Source organism: Oncorhynchus clarkii, chromosome 23 (assembly GCF_045791955.1).
Source record: "Oncorhynchus clarkii lewisi isolate Uvic-CL-2024 chromosome 23, UVic_Ocla_1.0, whole genome shotgun sequence".
Taxonomy (NCBI): Eukaryota; Metazoa; Chordata; class Actinopteri; order Salmoniformes; family Salmonidae; genus Oncorhynchus; species Oncorhynchus clarkii.
Genome location: NC_092169.1, coordinates 24,927,924 through 24,935,513, shown reverse-complemented (window position 1 = coordinate 24,935,513; position 7,590 = coordinate 24,927,924). Strand labels below are relative to the sequence as shown.

The window sequence follows — 7,590 nt, the reverse complement described above, 5'->3', positions numbered from 1 at the left end:
ACCTGTGACGAAGGTTCCACACCTCTTGTTTGTCAGGCTGCCACAGTTTGCTGTGGGTGAAAGTCCACTGTAGATTACAAACACACCGCATTGGGATTTTTTTACACCGAACACCGTATCTTCAAGGAATCCCCCCATAATTTCAGGTAAAACAGAATGACTTTATCTCCGTGTACTGCGGCTCTTTGTGACTGTATGATTAATTTATCTGCGTTTTGGATAGGCTACCTGCTGCTTTACAGTAGCCTACAGCATGAGTGTACGGCAGATGCGGAAAAAGATCGAGACAATGGACAAATGACGATACTGGTGTTCAATAAAAAGTAGTAGGCTATATAGGCTATACCTAACTGCATAGACGCTGACAGAAAATCAGTTGTTTATCATTGATAGGCTATGCCTATGTAGAAATATAGCCTACTTGCAGCAAACGAACTCAAATCGATTACATGCTAGTTGATTTAGTATAGGCTAATCGCTTTTTATAGGAGCTGTTAGATGAATTTCCTACCCTGTCACAGAAAAGCGCGTTTGGGACTTCTGTCTAAATAACCGGTGAAAGGCTATCCACTCAAGACATTTGATCATAATCAATTTAGTGTCTACCTGTTATTCTATTACCAAGACATGTATAGTGGAGTTTAAATGACCATTCTGAGAGGCAAGTAGACAAGCCGCCTATGTCAACCTGGTGTCAAGAGTATTTCGTATTATTCTGTACTTAAATCCGAGATACTCCATTTAGTATATGTTACGTTTCATATCATATGTATTAATTTGTGGATATCCATCAACCATTTTGTAAGATATGTTACGAATTACAATTCATGTTATGAATTTTCAAAATGTACAATATATTACGAATTTGAAAAACGTATGATATGTTACGAATTCTAGCTAGGTGGCTAACGTAATCTAGCTGGTTAACGTTAGCTAGGCTATGAGTTACTGCATCTTTATGTAATACATGTATCACTAGCCACTTTAAACTATGCCACTTTGTTTACATACTCATCTCATATGTATATACTGTACTCAATACCATCTACTGCATCTTGCCTATGCCGTTCTGTACCATCACTCATTCACATATCTTTATGTACATATTCTTTATCCCTTTACACTTGTGTGTATAAGGTAGTAGTTTTGGAATTGTTAGTTAGATTACTCGTTGGTTATTACTGCATTGTCGGAACTAGAAGCACAAGCATTTCGCTACACTCGCATTAACATCTGCTAACCATGTGTATGTGACAAATAAAATTTGATTTGATTTGAGTTAGGGTTAAATTTAGGAGTTAGGTTAAAGGGTTAGGGGAAGGGTTAGCTAACATGCTAAGTAGTTGCAAAGTAGGTAAAAGTAGTAAGTAGTTGAAAAGTTGCTAAAATGCTGAAGTTGGCCGTGATGAGATTCGAACTTGCAAATGTTGGGTTGCTAGACGTTTGTTTCATATACCCACCCACGAGACCAGATAACAGATTAGTGTTTTGTTCATTGTTGTTTATGGATTACAATGATTTGTGAGTCATAATCAGCCAGCATTGTTAGCATGGGATACCAGGTAACCTCGCATGAGAATCACATCAGAGCACCAGGGACCACAGGTAGATCACATTGATTCAGATTAAATGGACAGGGAGGACCTGATCCCAGCTCAGGACTCCTATTCTGAGACACTTGATACATAGGCCCCAGATCTAACATTACTGGATAGGTGACAGCAAGGTACCACTTCAAATGCATTCTCACCATTACAGTCATAGAAGATCAAGGATTAGGCCTACCTCAAGGAAGGGAGGAGGAAATTGTACATTTTAGAAATGGAACAAGGGCCATTGTATCATCTAAAAACACAGTGATGAGATTGGTAATGATCAGATTATTATTACTCTCTTCCATACTGAAGGTATCAATGACATCAAGTGCAATCAATGCTACAATTCCCAATTTGATTGGAGAATGTGAAGATAATAATGTTGGGTACTGACTCCATAAATGTTTAACAAATCATTTATTAATTATAAGCAGTGCGTAACTGGTCTTAAAGTTATTCTTTATTCTAGAGGAGGAATAAATCATATCAAATCTAATACTCCAAATACAAGAGGTGTAGACTTTACAGTGAAATGCTTACTTACACGAACAAGCCCGTTCCCATCAATGCAGAGTTAAAAAGTAAGAAATATTTAGAAATATTTTCTAAATAAAAAGGAGATATTAACACAATAAAAACAAAAACAAGGCCATATACAAGGAGTACCAGTACCGAGTCAGTGTCTTGTTGTCTTTTTTTCTGTCTCTTCTCTGTTAGCTGCATTCAATAGCTTTAATTCATACTTCCTCTTTTGTGTTATCCTCTTCTTTATTTTATACTGTAGAGACCATCAGTGTCAAACACAGATTTGTTCCTACTCTTTATTCCATTGAATAAAGGGAAACTATTATTAGTGAATGGTGTTATAGATTTCCATGTTCCAGCTGGGGGAGTGTATTGTTGTGAGAGAAAAACAGTTTACATTCATTAAATTGTTCCCATATATTTTTATTTGACCAAAAACACTGTCTCTCTGCCTCTATGTAAATTCAATGGCAACGACTGTCATCTTTTTCACTAATTGTCACTACACATTTTCACTACACATGTGACACGAGCGCACACACAAGGATTTTATTTTAACTTTTAGAGAAGGAAGGATCATAAATGAAAAAGGATTATAGATAAGAGATGTAGAACTAATCTGGAAGGCTGACACACACACACACACAAAGACTGTCTGTGTAATATGGCTTTATACCAAGATGTGAAAGGGGGCTGGATATATTTGTCATTATAAGTTATCTAGCCATCATTGGTCCTTCATAAAGAGTTCTTACATTCATAATAAAAGGCTTTATATTGAGATGTGAACGAGGGCATCTCGGATGGAGCTGCCTTAGTCATCCAATCTGCCATATCCTCATTAGACAGAGCTCATTGACACACAGTAATTGCCTAATACTCTAAACTCGGTTTAGTGGATGAGTTCTAAGGAATCTCACAGTGGGTCATAGTCAGAACCTACTGTAAATGATGAGTCCCGTAAGCTAATCGCTAATACCCTATGGATAAGGACTGGGGACCCACTCTGACAACCACTGGATTAGCGCGAGGGTAAGAAGCAGCATGGGGTATGTTTTGGGCTGGCAGACTGGCAAACAGGGCAAAGGGTTGATGGGATTATCTTCTGTAGAGAAGTGTAGATGTCTCACCCCTCCCTGATTTTGCCTGTGGTTGCATCATTGAGATTTATCAATTGATGTATTTTTCTCATGAAGCAGTTTACAGGTCAGTAGCCCAATATTATCCACACATCTTGCTGTATGTGTGCAGCATGCAAGTTTGTGTCTGCGCACACATGTGTACTCAATAAAGATTCTTCATGCACTTGACTGTCAGTAAACCTATAGTCCATGAGGAGTCAGAACTAAGACATTGTGTGCTTTATGGACACTTCTTTACACTACCCTGTTTGTCCGTCTGTCTGATGATCCTGGATCCCTCCAGACAGTGAGGAACTGATGAAGACGTTTTCTCCTCCTCTGTCACATCTTTAAGAGGTTTTTATTTTGACAGGCCATCTGAATGCTGGATGGCATTTCCATGTAAAAAGCCCTATGAGCACTAAAGTGAAGTTCATAGGAGCACATCAAATTTGGTGTTAAATGAAAGCTGAGTCTATATTTTTGAGAAATGAAGACATACATTTTTAACACATTTCCATCCTAAAAATGAGGAATAAGTAAAGGCTTTGATTTATGGTCAAACAGATGGAGAAGGGGTCTTAGAAGTTTGGACAGTACAAATCAAATTGTATTGGTCACATATACATATTTAGCAGATGTTATTGCTGGTGTAGGGACACAAGCATTTCGCTATCTCCAACAGTGCAGTAGTATCTAACAATACACACATCTAAAATGAAAATAATGGAATTAAGAAATATTTTAATATTAGGTTGGGCAATGTCGAAGTGGCATTGACTAAAATACAGTAGAATACAGTATAACACAAATGAAATGAGTAAACGTTATTAAAGTGACTAGTGTTCATCATTAAAGTGACCATTGATTCCATGTCTATGTACATAGGGCAGCAGCCTCTAAGGTGCAGGGTTGAATAACCGGGTGGTTGCCGACTAGTGATGGCTATCTAACAGTCTGATGGCCTTGAGATGGAAGCTGTTTTTCAGTCTCTCGGTCCCAGCTTTGATGCACCTTTACTGACCTCACCTTCTGGATGGTAGCGGGGTGAAGAGGCAGTGGCTCATATGGCTGTTGTCCTTGATCTTTTTGGCCTTGTGACATTGGCTGCTGTAGGTGTCCTGGAGGGCAGGCAGTTTGCCCCCAGTGATGTGTTGGGCAGACTGCACAACACTCTGGAGAGCCTTGCGGTTGTGGGCGGTGCAGTTGCCGTACCAGGCGGTGATACAGCCCAACAGGATGCTCTCAATTCTGCATCTGTAAAAGTTTGTGAGGGTCTAAGGGGCCAATACAAATTTCTTCAGCCTCCTGAGTTTGAAGAGGCACTGTTGGTCCTTCTTCACCTCCACTGTCTGTGTGGGTGGACCATTTCAGATTGTCAATGATGTGTACGCCGAGGAACTTGAAGCTTTCACCTTCTCTACTGCGTGCTCCCTCTGCTGTATCCGGAAGTCCACGATCAGCTCCTTCAATTTATTGACGTTGAGGGAGAGGTTATTAACCTGACATCACCCCGCCCAGTCCCTCACCTCCTCACTGTAGGCTGTCTTGTCATTGTTGGTAATCTGTCCTACTGCTGTTGTGCCATCTGCAAACTTGATGATTGAGTTGGAGGCGTGCGTGGCCACACAGTCATGGCTCAACATGGAGTACAGAAGGGGGCTGAGCATAAACCATTGTGGGGACCCTGTGTTGAAGATCAGTATAGTGGAGGTGTTTTTTCCTACCTTCACCACCTAGGGGTGGCCCGTCAGGAAGTCCAGTTGCACAGGGCGGGGTTCATACCCAGGGGCCCAAGCTTAATGATGAGCTTGGAGGGTACTATGGTGTTGAAGGCTGATTGATCTATAGTTAATGAACATCATTCTTCTGTCTGGGCTGGCAGCCTTGAGAGGGTTAACACATTTAAATGTCTTACTCACATCTGCCACGGAGAACGAGAGGCCACAGTCCTTGTGAGCATGCCGTGTCAGTGGCACTGTGTTATCCTCAAAGTGGGCAAAGAAGATGTTTAGCTTGTCCAGGAGCAAGATGTTGGTGTCAGCAACGTGGCTGGTTTTCCCTTTGTAATCCGTGATTGTCTGTAGATCCTGCCACAAGCGTCTTGTGTCTGAGCCGTTGAATTGCGACTCCACTTTGTCTCTGTGCTGACGTTTTGCCTGTTTGATTGCCTTATGGAGGGAATAACTACACTGTTGGTATTAGACCATATTCCCAGTCACCTTGCCATGATTAAATGCGGGGATTTGCGCTTTGAGTTCTGCACGAATGCTTCCGTCTATCCACGGTTTTTGATTTGGGTAGGTTTTAATAGTCACAGTGGGAACAACATCACCTATATGCTTCCTGATGAACTCAGTCACCATGTCTGTGTATATGTCAATGTTATTCTCAGAGGCAAGCTGGAACCACAGTACAGTAAAAAACTAGAGTAGAGTATAGGTCAGTACAATACAGTACTTTAAAGTTTAGTACTTTACTGAACTGTATGACACTATACTGTACTGAACTGTGCTGTACAGTGATGTCCAACCTTGTGAAACATAGACCTCCATGATTGGCACAAATGTGATGCAGTCCGGACTAGTGGTCGACCGATTAATTAAGGACGATTTTCAAGTTTTCATAACAATCGGTAATCTGCATTTTTGTTTGCCGATTACATTGCAATCCACGTGGAGACTGCGTGGCAGGCTGACCACCTGTTACGGGAGGAGCCAAGGTAAGTTGCTAGCTAGCATTAAACTTATCTTATAAACAACAATCAATCTTAACATAATATTTAGACTTAGGGTTGCCACCCGTTCGATAAAATACGGAATGGTTAAACGTTTTGTTTTCAAAATTATAGTTTCCGGATTTGACCATATTAATGACCTAAGGCTCGTATTTCTGTGTGTTTATTATATTATAATTAAGTCTATGATTTGATATTTGATAGAGCAGTCTGACTGAGCGATGGTAGGCAGCAGCGGGCTCGTAAGCATTAATTCAAACAGCACTTTCCTGCGTTTGCCAGCAGCTCTTCACAATGCTTGAGGCACAACGCTGTTTATGACTTCAAGCCTATCAACTCCCGAGATTAGGCTGGCAATACTACAGTGCCTATAAGAACATCCAATAGTCAAAGGTATATGAAATACAAATGGTATACAGAGAGAGAGTCCTAAAATTCCTATAATAACTACAACCTAAAACTTCTTAACTGGGAATATTGAAGACTCATGTGTAAAGGAATTGCCAGCTTTCATATGTTCTCATGTTCTGAGCAAGGAACTTAAACTTTAACTTTATTACATGGCACATATTGCATTTTCACTTTCTTCTCCAACACTGTGTTTTTGCATTATTTAAACCAAATTGAACATGTTTCATTATGTATTTGAGACTAAATTGATTTTATTTATTATATTAAGTAAAAGAAAATGTGTTCATTCAGTATTGTTGTAATTGTCATTATTACATATATATATATATATATATATATATATATCAAATTTGGCCGATTTTAATTGGTATTGTCTTTTTTTGGGTCTTCCAATGATCGGTATCGGTGTTGGGAAAATCATAGTCGGTCGACCTCTAGTCCAAACCAACCAAATGTGGTCTTGTTTGAGTGCGGAGCTCATTAGAATAATAGCCACTGTGTAGAATAATACCCAAACATGCTATGGAGATTATTACATTTTTCTACCTTTGTGTACCTATTCAGGATACATCACCATGAAGAGAATGACATTCATAATTATGCATTTCTGTATAGTACAGATCAGGGACCCATGATGTCATTCTGTTACCATAATTATGTTACAGGGTGTTAATCCACCTTACTTACTGTAGTTCAATAACCAAAATGTATTTTTTCAAACTCAAGGTGTCATGTCATAGTTGACACCCCGTTCTTTCTGCAGATATCTTTGGATCTTAGTTCAAATTAGATATTTAAAGGTCCAATACAGCCGTTTTTGTTTAAATATCAAATTATTTCTGGGTAACAATGAAGTACCTTACTGTGATTTATTTTTAATAAAAATTTAATAAAAATAAATAAAAAAAGCACCTTAGCAAAAAGCAATTTCTCAAGCAAGAACTGTCTGGGAGTGGTCTGAGTGGGGAGGGGGAAACTTAAAACTAGCTGTTATTGAAATAGGTTTGGAGCTCTCTTTCTAGTTGGTCTATTAACTAATTTACAGCCTGGTGATGTCACTAGGCAGGCCAAAACTCCATCCCGCCAAATTTCAAGCTGTCTTTTCAAACAGCTCTTACACTGTTTTTAAATTAAAATCCCTTCCTGAATTGAGTGCCTTCAATTTGAATTGACCCCATCACTGGTTTGTTTAACTTTGCAA

At 39.4% G+C, this 7,590-nt stretch overlaps 1 protein-coding gene across 1 annotated transcript in view; it reads left to right on the top strand.

Annotated features, from left to right (window-relative positions):
- Positions 1–7,590, top strand: part of LOC139381804 (semaphorin-4G-like) — a 55,103-nt gene continuing 47,513 nt past the window's right edge. The window contains exon 1 of the mRNA XM_071125577.1: positions 1–146. The gene's annotated coding sequence lies outside the window, so the exon portion shown is untranslated. The remainder of the gene's footprint in view (positions 147–7,590) is intronic.